Below are 14890 nucleotides of genomic sequence, written 5' to 3' on the forward strand. Positions count from 1 at the left end.
GTGCATAAAATAATATCCAACCTCTGGCATTAGAAAACTTAGATATATTGTTGACCCCATCTGTAATGTGCACTTCAGAAATATAGGTTTTTGGGAAAATTTGAGTTGGACTTTTTTTTGGAAAATATTCCCATGCAAACCTCCCCCTCATTTGCATTAAATTTACATCTCTCCCCACCCCCATATTTTTATTATACACACTTCCTTGGTGCCCTAAATAGGTTGTGATCTGATTTGGCATCATGTTTGACCTATTTATACTGTTAAAAACAAACAACCCACCTCCATCATATTAACTTCCCACACTGTCTCTCAAAAGTTTTTCAAGTAGCTAAACTGAAATATTTGGGGGAGTGGAATCACTAATGGCACTTCATGTGCACTGTTATACTGAAACAAATTCAAAGCTTTATGTGGAAATAAGTTATTTATTGATATGATCAATAAAATATAATCAATTAAATATATGTGCCCTCTTACACACATCCTAAGTATAATCACCTAAAAAATATTATTTACAAATTTCAATGTTGTAAGAATGGTTTTTTTTAGGTGATTATACTGTACTCAAACTTATACCAAGTTCCGCTCTTTCAGTGAACTTACCTTGCTATTTCAATGCTTGCCCCTGCTAACTTGGCAAAGAGGCACCTTTTTATGTGGCGATTCTCTTTATTTAGCAGGGGGAGAGTAACTGGCCCTATCCACCCCAGCATAGTACCTCCAGTGACTGTCGCTGGTGTCTACCTTATGTTTCTTTTTAGATTGTGAGCCCTTTGGGGACAGAGATCCATCTTGTTTATTTATTATTTCTCTGTGTAAACCTCCCTGAGCCATTTTTGGAAGGGCAGTATAGAAATTGAATGGATGAATGAATGAATGAATGAATGAATAAAATTGCATTGACATCCATCCATTGTTACTAGTGGATCTTATGCAACAGTGTTGAACATCTGGACTAGCATTGCACATGTGTAGCAGTGTGAGTTCCAGACTGCTGCTGTGGTGTTGCCTGAGCAGAGGATGAGGTCATGCAATCCTCAGGGACATATTTTGGTGATGCACTGTGTGCCTCTGAGGGAAGGAAAAATGGCAAAAAAAACCACAAATCAACCCTTTCCTTACTGATGCGGCAGTGCAGTGGTAGTCTGAAACTTGCACAGTTGCAAGTGTGCAATGCTAGTCTGGATGTCAGCCAATGGAATTTTAGAAATGGGAACATTTCCATGGTAAAAAAAAGTGTGGGATTTTTTTTCTGGTAAACTGGCAAATCTTTGGTGGATCTTTTTGTAGTCCTGTAGCTAGGGCTAAGGTGGTAGGGTCTTTGCTTTGCAAACCATTAATGCAATTTTCAGAATTGGGATGAGCAGATTCTGCATAAATTTGACTTGTAGACCATTGTTTAAATCTTGGTCAAATCAGATGGGAAGCTAACTTTTTGGGGAGCTTCTTCTTCCCCACTCAAAAGACTTCATTAAAGAAATGAGTCTTCTTGTAAAGTGAGTTGTTGTTTTTTTTTTAAATTATAAGCAATTGTCATGTCACTTGCACAGTCAACAGAACTGAGAGTGGCTATTCTCTAGCTGCTGCTGCTATTTCTGTGACCGATTATATCAGCTTTTCCATTATTCAGCTTCTCTTTAAGGTAGGGCTTGGCTTTGTGTGTGGCTTTAAAAAATAAAATTCATCTTGAACCTTGGCGCTCAAGTTCTCAGCCGAAGCATTAATTTACTTGACAGATTTTAAATGGAAAAAGTCTTGTCTTGAAGCTGTAGAGCAGCAAAGAAAGGCTGCTCCATTGCTTTCTTTGAACTTTAACCTAATACAGGCTTATCACATACTTTCCAAGTAGGTCCAGTATCTCTGCTCCCCTGACAGTTATGGATGAAAAGTTACTTGACTGTGTACAGAAACCGGTTAGAGCTTCTAGCCCGAGAGTAGGGTTTGTCATGAGTTCCTTATTCCCAAACTGGCATTAATCTGCATTTAAGCTGCCTCCCTTATGGAACTGCATGCTGTAATCAGTGTGCACTACTTGAATTCAAAAGGCTAAAAGGCTTTGCCTAAGTGGTTTCCATATTCTGAAAGTACCTCTTGAACTGTGTTCTTAATCACATGCCATAGGCCTTGGAGCTTTGCAAGTTGTATGCCTATATACTGTAAAAAGCATACAGAGGTGTGTGAAAAGCTTTAGGCCAATGTGTTTGAACATGTTACTGTCAGCCAAGTTCTTAGCATATTAACCCTAGCTTAGGATTTCTTGTCTGTCGAAGACTAGAGTGGGGAAAAGGAAGTCTTCTAAACTGAGGCTGGGTCCTGCTGTAGCAAATGACCATGAATTGTGTGTGTTTAGGCTTGGGAGCCTAAAAACAGGTACAGAAGAGAAAAGAAAAGATTGTGCTGTTGAGTCGGTGTCGACTCCTGGCGACCACAGAGCCATGTGGTTTTCTTGGTAGAATACAGGAGTGGTTTACCATTGCCTTCCTCCCACGCAATATGGGATGATGCCTTTGCCGTTGTCACTGAAGTGAGCATCCGCCTCCAGCACCTTCTGATATCCCTGCAGCCTGATATAGGTGACTACAAATATATATTTACGAGGCACAGTTTGGGAAGCACACCAGTGGGGATTTGAACTAACAGGCAAGCTGCTGCAGAAGAAAGTAGAAGATAATTTATAGACAAATTCATGGAGGACAGGTCTATCAGTGACTGCTAGTCTGGTGGTTATAGGCCACCTCCAGCCTCAGAGTCAAGATGACTCTAAATACCAGTTGCAAGGGAGCAACAGCAGGAGAGAGGGCATGCCCTCACCTCTTGTCTTGGGCATCAGAGGCATCTGGTGGGCCATTCTGTGAAACAGGATGCTAGGCTAGATAGGCCTTGGGCCTGATCCAGCAGGGTTGTTCTTGCTTTCAAGGAGTTCAGCATCAGCTCCTGCAATGATCAGGCAGTAGAGGAAACCTCTGGATTGGGCAAGCCAGATACAAATACTAAGAACTGGTCAGCAGGGCAGTACCTTCTGGCTCCTATACCTCAGATGCCAGTTACCTGTCATCCTGCCGAAACCCACAGCTCCAGCCACTGATTCTTGGGGGTAGGGGCAGCTGAGCTTATATTGGAGAACGTTCCCTCTTAAGTCCAGATTCAGCTACTCACAGTAGACCCGCTGATGAATTTGCAGCACCTCCCCAAGCTGCAGGATGGGTACAACAACTTAACGCCACTTCCAGCTCCACATAGCTCTTTACTGGGAGTGGGGAGCGGTGGGGGAGCAACACATTTCTACAGGACCCAGAGTGCATGGAGTTGGCTGAGTTCGGGGAGGCATGAGCTTCTGGGAACTGTAGTTTCTTTCAGCACTTTCCCCATGGGAAAGTGCTAGGAGGAACTATACTTCTCAGATGTCCTGCTCCCCATTCTGGTTGGCCCCAAAGAAGAGTGTCCCCTCCCACACCAGAAATGTGAGTAATTGCATAGAGATGGCTGCAGTGCAAGTGGCTTCTTTTGCATGGTAGTGGGGGTTCTGCAGATTCATTGGCATTGGAGCATTTGGTGCACAGTTCTGGTGTGGCCCAACCCTAACCTTATCTTTGAAAATTCCCCATGTGGCCTCTTGTGTTGCATTCTGACTGTATGGGACTATGATCCCTGAAACCTCTTCTACAAGTTCAAGCATCTTTGGGGTGAAACAGATACATGTATAACACACTTGCACCGGACATTTTTCTGTGTATACTGGGAGACCCTTCCCTGCCTGTACATCTAATAGTACTTTTAAAGGCAAATGGTTTCTCAAGACAACAAGATGTTTGTTTGTTTGATTGATTTCTATACCGCCCTTCCAAAAATGGTTCAGGGTGGTTTACACAAAGAAATAATAAATAAATAAGGGCAACATTTTGAATGATGTTCAAAAGTAATGGTACATTGCTTTCCATCTTTTAATGTATTTTAAAATGGTGCTGTAACTCTCTACATCACCACTTTAAACTGGTATTAGACTCTTTTTGTTGGGGGAGTAAAGAAGTTAGACTCTTTAGTTGAGCGGGCTGGGTCTGCTTCTTGGCATAAAGAGATGGTGGCCCTGAGTTACAGCCTTACACTATAGAGCAGTGGTTCCCAAACTGGGAGCTTCCAGATGTTGCTGAACTACAACTCCCATCAGCCCCAGCTACAATTTACAATATCTGGAGGCTCCCAGTAGCGATGTGCATGGAAGTGGTGGGGGTGGGACAACTTTAATGGTGGGGGAGGGTGCACTTACCCCTCCCTCCGCTTTCCCCCCACTGGCGCTCGCTTGAAAACCAGTCCGGCGGGGCAGCAGCGTACCTCCTTGTCAGCTCTTTGGACTGGAAGTAGGAGGAAGTAGCTTGTGCACGTGCACACTTTGGTACAAAGTGATAGGTCGAAAACGTACAAAGTGATAGGTGTATGTTTGCTAAATGGGGTTGAACTGGTAGAAAGCAACTGAATTGCATGTAGGTGGCTGCTACTGCTAACCTTTTTTAATTTTAAAAATGTCTAAGCTGCCCTTCAGGCAACTCTCCCAAGGTGACACACAAAAGTCAATGCAATATAGTTTTGTGGGTTCTCAAAAGGTTGCTGTGTGCAGCTTTTCTGAAGTTGACCATGGGGTGTGGGAGGAAGAACTACATCCTTTTCTCTCTTTCCCCTATAGTTAACGCCTCAGTTTAAAATTCATGGAGGCCGTTCTGCCAACCAAATGTGGGGGAGAAGAAGGGAAGGCAGTCTCCTCCTCGATGCCTTCCAGGTGACTGGAGCCTCCTCTGAACTCTGTCACTCGGGCACCCGCATGAGCTCCAGAGCACCAATGGGAGGGTGAAAACTTGCGCTGGGTTCTCTTGAAGTCCAAAATGCAATGCATGAGCAGCGGAGCGGCTGCTTTCAGTATTGCAGCTCTTTTGCAAGCCGCCTCCCCCCCCCCCCAGGCTGGCTTGCTGCCTAAAATGGCGGCCAGCTGGCTGGGAACCCAGCTACTCAGGGCAGTCATGCACATGATTGCCTAACGAGGTAGAACAAAGAGTGGTTTCATTCTACCTCAGTAAGACCTGGGTCCAGAAGCTGGGCTAACCAGGTCTGGATACAAATCCAGGACTGGAGGGCTCCCACTGCTCCAATTGACACGAGCTGCCTGGGTTACCCCAGGCAGTACGTGTTGTGTCAACCACTTCATTATGTTGTAGTAAAGAGTGGTAGACTTGGATTGAGGGGGAGTGGACCTGATCCTTGGTCTGTCAGGGCTGATAATCATTTTTTTTTAAATAAAAATAAAAAGTGGATTTTGAAAACTTAAATCTGACGATCTTAAATTTCAAGCAGATTTTTAAAATTTCTTTAAACAATATGTGAAAAAAATGGACCTAGGTCAAAGATATCATCATGAATAATTACTTCTAATTCGAAGAGCCTACTTGTTAACAGCAGTGTATGTAGACATTATATTATACATATACAGTGGTCCCTCTACTTACGAAATTAATCCGTTCCGAATGCACATTTGTAAGTCGAAAAATTCGTAAGTCGAAAAGCAGTTTCCCATAGGAATGCATTGGGAACGGATTAATGCGTTCCGGAGCCTAGAAAAAAGACCCAGACCCCCAGTAAGGCTTGCAAACTGCACAGGAACATTTCTTTTCAAGAATAAACAGGCAGTAAACAGGCAGGCAAGTCAAGGAAACCCCATCTAAAAATTTGTAAGTCGAGGAAACCCCATCTAAAAATTTGTAAGTCGAGGAAACCCCATCTAAAAATTTGTAAGTCGAGGAAACCACATCTAAAACCGGATCTAAAACTGCCGTTTGTAACTCGAAAAATACTTATGTCGAGTAGTTTGTAAGTCGAGGGACCACTGTACATATTGACCTTTGTCTTTGCACTTTGTGGCAGGGTGTGTGTGTTAAAGGGCGTGACTGCGTGTGCCCATGTAAACCACCTGCAAAATAGGACAGATCAGGTCTGTTATTGGTTATATATGGCCGATAACAGACCTGATCTGTCCTATTTTGCAGGTGGTGTACATGAGCACATGCAGTCACGCCCTTTAACATCCTCCCCCCAAAGTGCAAAGACAAAGAAGGTCAATTAATAGGGTATTTGGGAGGAATTGAATAAATTTGAGCGAGACGGAATCTGGATATAAGTGCAAAGAGTAGGAGAGACACATAGAAAGTAAAACAAAAAGGTAAAGGGTGGCCAGTTCAAGAAATAAGTTTGCTGATGAAGTTTTAAAGGAAGTAGCACCAGTGAGCTGGTGGAAATCACTTAAAGATTTGAGTTTGGCGACCACTGAAATGGTAATTCACCTTCTAAAAGCAGTAGCTTCTTTAGGTATAAAGACGATTCTTTTCTTCCTTTTGGACTTATTCATAATAAGTTGAGAAATAATTTGGAAATGGAAAAATCAGGAAAGCTTGTCTTTCTTTTCCAGACTATGAACAAACAGGAAGACAAAGGTGAAGAAGAAGACTGAGTTAGCTATACCACCCAATATTTTAACCGTCTTGTGTTGACTTGGCTGAAATTGCCTACTTAACCTTTAAAAAAAAAGAATTTACATTTATAACAATTCAAGAATACATGTGCTTGTTCTGTTAAAAAAAAAAGGTGGTTTGTTGAAGAAAACTAAACAGAATAAACAAGCTTGTTGGTACAGTTTAAAAGCCTGTTTGGTGATGGTGATGGTTCTTAGTACATCATGACAGAAATATCCTCCAAACGTGCATGATTAGTTGACCTGGAGCTGGTTCACTTCCTAATGACTTCACAAGTATGTATCTGGTTTGGTACTAAATAAAATGCCCAAACCATCCTATCTTTTGATGGAATTTAATAATAAAAAAGATTGGAATAAATAATTGCTTTATAATGTATAGTATGTTCCGTATTTACCTGAATTTAAGATTCCCTTAAAAAGCAGAGGTTAAATCCCAGTTATACCTGCATATACTTGAAAGGAACAGGACTCTGAAAATAAGACAGTCTCCTGATTTCGACTATTAAAAAAAACTTGGAAAAAAACTTAGATTTTGGTAAATACAGTACCTACCTTCTAAAAATGAAACCTACATCTATCTCTGAGTAGTCATGAATATGTATTAAGGTTATATCAGAAAACAAGAATGCACTCTTACTAGAAAATGATGATTGAATAGAAACTTCCTGACTGGCAATTTAAGTTAATAAACGGAGTCTTCCTGAGACGTGATTTAAATCAAATTGGCCCTGCATGAAATGTTGAGGGACCAACAGTGCCTAAAGGCACTGGTTGATATCCAGACCAGCGCTGCACTAGTACATTGAGCAAAGATACACACACACACACACACACACACACACACACACACACACACACACGTAGCTGAGTAGGTGTACCAATACAACCTTCATCTGGAACATAGGCTTCCAGCTTAGCAGAACTAGCTAGTGCAATATTTTTGTGCTAGTGCCCAATTAGTCTGGATGTTAGCTGCCATCTCTCAACTACTGTTAAATGAGTATCCCTTGTATATCATCCTAATCTCCTTCAAGCAGGGTCTGGTATTGGGTTGTGATCCGCTTATTAAATCTCTTGAGTAATTTGCTGTAGATCAGCCACAGCTTCTGACTTCTAGATGTTTCACAATAGTAGCAATTAAAAAGCTCTCATGCTTTATCTAGGTAATCCAGTCATTTTAGGTCAATTTGTGTGTGTGTGTGTGTGTGTGTGAGTGAATCCCAAAGTTTTGAAAATAGGTACAGATGTTGAGCACACTGTTGTAAGTAACATACTAAAAGTCCCGATTGTTACAACTTGAGCTTTGGCCGCTGTCCTGGAAAATGCACACCAAAAGTTGCTCTGTTCATATATCTCACAAACTGTTGCTCTGATGGGGAAATATTAAATATGAAAATTGTAGAGCATATTTTTTTTAATAAAAATCTGGTGTTCAAGGTAGATTTCAACCAATCGTTTTGCCATAAAGTGCAGGTTGCTGTGGAATGCTATTTCGTGGTAAATGCACCATCCCTGTTTCTTTGTAAATTAAAGTTGCGCTGTTGAGTTGATGTTAACTCCTGGCGACCACAGAGCCATGTGGTTTTCTTTGTCTGTAGCTCACTCATATAAACTTTTCCTGCAAAACCAAACAGAAATATAATTAAGGAGCATGACATTTACTATCAGCCACAAGCAGGAGGTTTCCCCCTTTCCCCCCTACATGGTCCAAGGAATGCATGGAGGATAGAGTACATGCCTTCTACACACTCATTTCCACAGCACCCAAGAGGTAGAGTAATGGCACATTTTAAAAAAAGTGGTATCCCCATTGAGTCTAATCCAGAAGCTGCAATTTAGAAAACACTTCCTTTCTTTACAGCTTGGTTTGTTATGGTAATATACAATTCACAACTTTGCTCAGGGTCATCGTCATCATCGTAATCAGATTGTTGAAAGTCAGTGACAATGTTGGACTTTTCATCTTTATTTTTAGTTTCAAATGACTCAATGTGTGCTTGTGTCATTCTGGTCAATATCATCTTCACCTGTTTCAGATAAATCTGGTGTGTTTGCATTGTGCCCACGGCATGACTGTCTGTGGCATTGGCCACAAATTGTGGAACACTTCAATCCAGTTTTTCTACATCCACATCCAGATCCAAATCTTTTTGAGCAATTACATGCAATAAATATCAGAAGAGTGTCTGGAGCAGGTGGCTTTAGCATAGGAATGAGAGTAAGACTACTGGCTGATGATTTCCAACCACTAAGTTCAGGAAAACTGGAAAAGGAGAATGAACTGTGAACCACTGAACAAGTTTCTAAATGTCTGCCTCATCTGGCTATGCATGACGACATGCTGTTCTGTAGTACCAGTTTACAACATAGAAACCTTCTAAATTATCACATACATTATGAGCAGCAGGCATTTGTTAAGAGGTCTGCATGGATATGTGTCAGCTACCACAGTCTGTGTCTATGCTTTGCTCACAGTGGGGGAAATTAGCATCAAATGGGTGCAGACCAACCAACAGTAAGAAAATACTCTTAAGACCTTCAGGCTTGTGGACGCACTGCAAGGGATAAAAGAGAATGGAGATGTAATCTTGAAAACAGAGTGTTGTTTTATTGAGGGATAATCAGGGTACAGAAAATGAAAAAGAGATGGGTTATTCTTGAAGCATGCTTACCAAGTTTCAGTGCTGGAAGGGGAAGAGCTTGAGAGTGAAAGAGAAAGTGTTGGTCATAGCTACCTGAATCTAGTTGGGGGAATCCTTCTCTTCAGGGAGCTCAAGTGTGTTCCTGAGGTGCACCTAGGCAGCATGGGGTGCAGTGTCTGATGGTGGTTGTGACAAAAGCAGTGGCATGCAGCGAGGGCATGAGCGCCGGAGCGGTGCGGCGCGGGGGGGGGGTTATAGCCAGAAACATACCCTGAGGGACTTGGGGATTCTGTAAGGAATTCCTGATGTTGGGAGACTCAGTCCAAATAAGGTGAGAATATTGGTTATTGATCAGGTTGTGTCTGGGCGGTTCCCCTGTATGCTCCTTTAGACAAAGAAAGTTTCATGTGTGTGAGAGAGGTCACCTTGGGCAATAGATATGGGAGGGAGCACATTACACATCCTGGCATGTGCTCTCCCCCCCCCATTTGTTTAGCCTTGAAACTCTATGGGAGGAAGAGAGCTTGCATTCCTTTCCCTTTTGCCCCCTTTCAACTTTAGTTAGGATCTGCCTTGAAACTACCTCTGCCTGTGCTCAGATGCAATCAGAGAGGGGCATTTTCTTTGGCCTGTTGCCGTCCTTTGTAAATGGACCTGAAAGGCACTTTTAGGGAAACGCCTTCCCAAAATAGCCTTTTTCCTGCAATGCAAGCAGCGTTTCTCTTCCAAGCAGGCTAAGGGAAGAAAAATGGCTAAAAGGCTAGGTTTTAGAGGTGCACTGAAGCACCCCAAAAATGGTGTAGCGAGCGTGGGTAGTAACACATTCCCAGAATACACCTATTCAACACACTTTCTGATATTCCTCTTCCATGAGTAAGTCCTGAAGTTCTTATAGAAAACATCAATGTTTGTTTGATGGCCATGTCACACTAAATTCCTCCTCAAAACCTGTCTGGCCTGATTATGAAATATCCATTGTTGACAGACTTCTTGTACTCCTCTTTATCATTTTTTGCTTCAGGGTTTAACATCTCTTGCAAGTACAGTTGGCATGATTTTGCATATGAGAAGTGGTCATTGGTGTGAAAATATTGAAGCATGTGCTGCACACAACGAATATGTAGGTTCCAATTGCCCATTCTTTCTGTTCGGAAGTAGTGCTTCAAAATAGTAACCATACAAAAGTATTGAATCCACATTTTTGTAGTGGCACTTACTCTTTCCTTGTTTTGCAGTTGCTCTTCGAATTTTTCTGAAAACCTCCTCTGTACAGGCTCATTATATACTGATTCAAAGGAAGAGGGATTGCCAGTGAAATCATAAAGAATTTCTGGAATCACCTCTCAGTCCTCATATTCATTCTCTAACATGATGATTGCAAATGCTGTGTGAACCAGAACATGACCTCTTATGTCCCTTGCAAAAGCATGGCCTGTCAACATTTTGTTGATGCTCATGGGTTCATAAATAGTGCTCAAGATCTCCTTCAATCCACTGCCTCCCATGATGCAACCGATTGAGCCTATGAATGACATCAGAAGGTCAAAACTACCAAGTCTAACCACAACTTTTGATAAGGAAGAGTCCTCACTGCACATGGAAATAATGTCTTGAAGTTTCATATACAAAGTGTCATGAAGCAGGTTTTCAGGTTCAATTCTGCATTTCTTTCAGCTGCTAAATGCAATACTGTATACACAGCATCATAACTGCTTGGTGGAAGGTCAACAAATGGTAAGAAAAGGACATAATATGAACCATCTTCAGTCACATGAAGAAGGAAAGTCCAACATTGTCATTGGCGTTCAACATTCTGATTTAGATGAAGGTGATGCTCCTGAGGAAAGTTATTAATTGGATATTCCCAGTACAAACCAAGCTGTAAAGAAAATAAGATTTTTCTAAACTGCAGCTTGTGCATTAGACCTAATGGGGATACCACATCTTTTTTTTAAAAAAGTACTGTGCCTCTTGGGTACTGTGGAAATGAGCATGTAGGAGGAATGTTTCATAAACTGCATGCATTCTGCCCTCCATGCATTCCTTGAATCATGTAGTAAAAAAGAAGGGGGAAACTCCCTCTTGTGGCTGATAGTAAATTTCATGCTCCTTAATTATATTTAATTGGGTTTTTCAGGAAAAGTTTATATAAGTGAGCTACAGACAAAAAACAGATGGTGCAGTCACCACGAAGTAGCATTCCATGTTAACCTTCACTTTACAGCTAAACCATTGGTTGAAACCTACATTGAACACCACATTTTTATAGAGAATTAGAATTTTCATATTTAACATTTTCCCATCAGAGCAATGGTTTGTGAAATATATGAGAAAATAATGTGAAAAAAATATGTGCCATTCTTTGGTGTCCATTTTTCAAGATGGCGACCAAAGCTCAAGTTGTAACGATCGGGACTTTTAGTATGTTACTTACAGTGTCCTCGACATCTGTACCTATTTTCAAAACTTTGGGATCCCCCACTCCCAAACCCTCCCCACCAAACCATTGACCTATGACTGGGCTAAAATGTAAATGCTGAAACAGATAGCTCGTAGGGGAACCAGGAGTGCAGTTTTGAGTGAAAGGACTGTGAGCACAGTTCTGGTACTGAATACAAATCCCTGGGCTGAGCACTTGCTCAGAGGCACCCTGTTTCAAATTCTAAGTCTCTGTCCATCTCTGAACCACTACTTTACAACCTTCTCTTTTGGTGGACCTTGGGATTTGAAAAAACAACAAGCTAGATCCTGCAAGCTGAAAGTCTGCTTACCTCTGCCTTCGAGGAAACAGGGCATGCAAATTTGACAACAAAAACAGTCCTTTCCTCTTGTGCTACACTATGTAATAAAAATCAAAGTCTTCATACTGTGTGTTCCGTTTCATATGTGGCAAGAAAGTGTGCTTGGAGAGCTTGCTGTGATGTTCGAGATTCACCTTCCTTGGAAATCCTTCTCTCTGCATATTTTGCTGTCCCCCACCCCCTGTACAAATCTAACCTATGGTTAGTCCTCCTGAGAAGTTACTCTCCCCATATTCAGTGACTATAGGGAGGGGACAGTGAGAGTGCACTGGCCAGCTGTGACCCCATGCCTCTTTTAGTGTTGTGCCTTGTATAAGGCAAATCTGAATTCAGAAGGCTTTCCTTCGTGCAGTTTGGAACCCTTTATTAATGAATCCTCTCTGCATTCAGTGCTCTTCTGTACAGATAGCATAGCGTATAACTCCTGGGGGAGTGGGTATGGTTGGCAAGTCACTGCATTCCCATTTTCATCCCTTGGCCACCTGAAGAGAAATACTGAAGCATCTATCCCTTATTTTTCTGGACTTTTTGCAACTTCCCCATAGTTGATCTTGTGTTTTAAAATGCCAGATCTTTCTAGTTTTGTGTAAGAGCTGGGTTAGTCCCAAGGTGGCCCCTTATTGATGAAATATTTCCTTGCCATGTTGCTGGTTATAGAAGAAGCCAACATCAAAGGATAGAAATCTATCCTCCAACCTTAGGACAATGTAATGCTTGTATATTGTCTTAGCACCTTTTGGACTAGAAAAGTGACTATTTTCTGTCCCATTATGGTGGTTCTTGCAAAACAGACACAGATGTTACTTTTCTGAACACTCCCCCACCCCCCAACTCCGTGTGTGTGTGTGTGTGTGTGTGTGCGCACACACACACACGCTTTTGGCCTAAAATAACTGGCTTTTATGAAGCTTTCTAGACTGGAAAACTTGCTTTTACTACAGTCAACCAGGTAAGTGGCTGTTTACAAGCCTGGGTTCAGTTTGTCATAATCTGCACTACAGGGAACCTCAAATGAAGGGGAAATATAAAAAAGCTGTGTAGCACTGTGGTTGGTGCCCGAAGAATGCTCCAGATCCCATAACTGGCTGATTCAAGCATGTATTTTGGGCCTCTTTCTTTCCACTTGCAAGTTAAGCTGCTTCCATTTTCTGGTTTTCACTCTCATTCAGTCTTCTGTAAATCCCAGCTTTTCTCCTGTTGTCTACATTAGTTCCCATTTAACACCTTTCTTTCTGTTTGCCCAGCATTATGCTACATAGGGCTATCTGGGCATGCTCTTACATACCTAACCTCCTCTTTGACAGGCATTTAGTACCCCAGTTAATTCTCTGCTCCCACCATGTCTTCTGTGCACTGCGTGCTAACCTGTGTTCATTGGCAGCTCGAGTCTTCTGTGCACCCTAGACATTGTGCTAAATGCTGCTGCCCCTGTGGGCACCCTCTTCCTCCTCTTTTAAAAGTGGGGGCAGAAGGGCATCTTGCTGTCTTTCTGGTGCCCCAGTAATGTGCTGACTGAGGAACCGCCTCACCTCATAGAAGAGCCACCTCTGCCCGTTTCTGTCTATTCCTGCTTCCTGCAGCATCATAGAGACAAACGAGACAGCACACATGTAAAAGAGTCCTTTAAAAAAATCTGATTAATTAATTATTTTTTTAAGCAGTAGCTTCAGGAGAGGATGTTCTTGCTTGGAGAAGTTATGGGCAGAAAAACTTTAACTCTTTTTACCTGATGTTTTCTGCTAGAAATTCCTATGAGCAAGGAAAATGAACGTTGTGTGGATAGCGAGAGTGTTGGCCATGGGAAAATAGTGGGCAAAAAGTGATTTAAAAGGTACCTTTTTCGTGAGTTGATTCTCCTCGTAAGCAGCAGGAGAGCAAATGGCCCTGCTCCTTCAGTGACTGTTGCTGGTGCCTACCTAATGTTTGGATTATGAGCCCTTATGGGAGAGGGAAGCGCTGCCATATTGTTCTTCTATGTGAATGGTTTTGTGAACTTTTTGTTTTAAAGTGGTATATTAATAATAGCCCCATCCTCCCTTGCTGCTTCTCCAGCTTTGGGAAAGGATGTTTGTGTTTCAAAATCTGGCCATTTGGCTTTTTTGACATGCATCTGTGTGTGAACTGTAGTTTGCCCCACAGACCCAAGTCAATCTGAATCGACTAGTTTTCCTCTGTGGCTAGCCTACCCTCTCTCCCTCCAGCTTTAAACTGGGGGAAGGCAGTGTAGCTGCATGGACTATCCCAAGATGTATGTGCTGAACGATTTCCTGAAGTTACTTTGGGCAACTTTGGAAAGTGGCTGAGTGGCCTGGGAAGGGGATATGCCAAATTTGTCTATCTTCTTTTGCAGTGCGCTTGCTCTGGCAGCTTATAGACGTGAAGCGTGTAAAATTTACAGTAGGATCTCATTATGCTATAAAGATGGGCTGGGACATTTCAGCAGTCTTTCAAAATGGCAGCAGATGTTCTACCCCAGAGATACAGTAATAGGAGGAAAGTTGGCCTGAAGAACAGAGTGATTCGTCCTGCCCATCTTTAAATCATGCCTTGCTTTCTTTCTCTCTCTCCCTCAAATCTTTTTGTCATCTGGAACGCATTTCAGCAAAACCAGACATGTAGTATTGTTTGCAATGTGGACCTCATTTGTCCCGTTTAGTAATACTATTTAAATAGCTTTCACAGCTGCCTCTGAAGTCCTTGATAAAGTTGAGGGGCTAAGGAGGGAAGAGTGAGGGGGCCGGGGGAGAGAATCAGGTACTTTGTAGTTTGTAAAGTAGGAAAGAGATGAGGGCTACCTAAAAGTGTTAAGTGTATACAGTTGCTATATTAGACAGTGTTCTTATAGAATTGTCTAAAGAAATGTAGTGAATACAACTAGTCCAATTCCAATCAGGAATTCAGTCATGAACACTGAAACCTATTAGTAAAAC

At 42.0% G+C, this 14890-nt stretch overlaps 1 protein-coding gene across 13 annotated transcripts in view; it reads left to right on the forward strand.

Annotated features, from left to right (window-relative positions):
- Window positions 1-14890, forward strand: part of YAP1 (Yes1 associated transcriptional regulator) — a 137621-nt gene that overhangs the window by 3991 nt on the left and 118740 nt on the right. The window lies entirely within an intron of this gene.

The sequence above is a fragment of the Hemicordylus capensis genome, chromosome 3, assembly GCF_027244095.1.
Source record: "Hemicordylus capensis ecotype Gifberg chromosome 3, rHemCap1.1.pri, whole genome shotgun sequence".
In the NCBI taxonomy this organism is placed as follows: Eukaryota; Metazoa; Chordata; class Lepidosauria; order Squamata; family Cordylidae; genus Hemicordylus; species Hemicordylus capensis.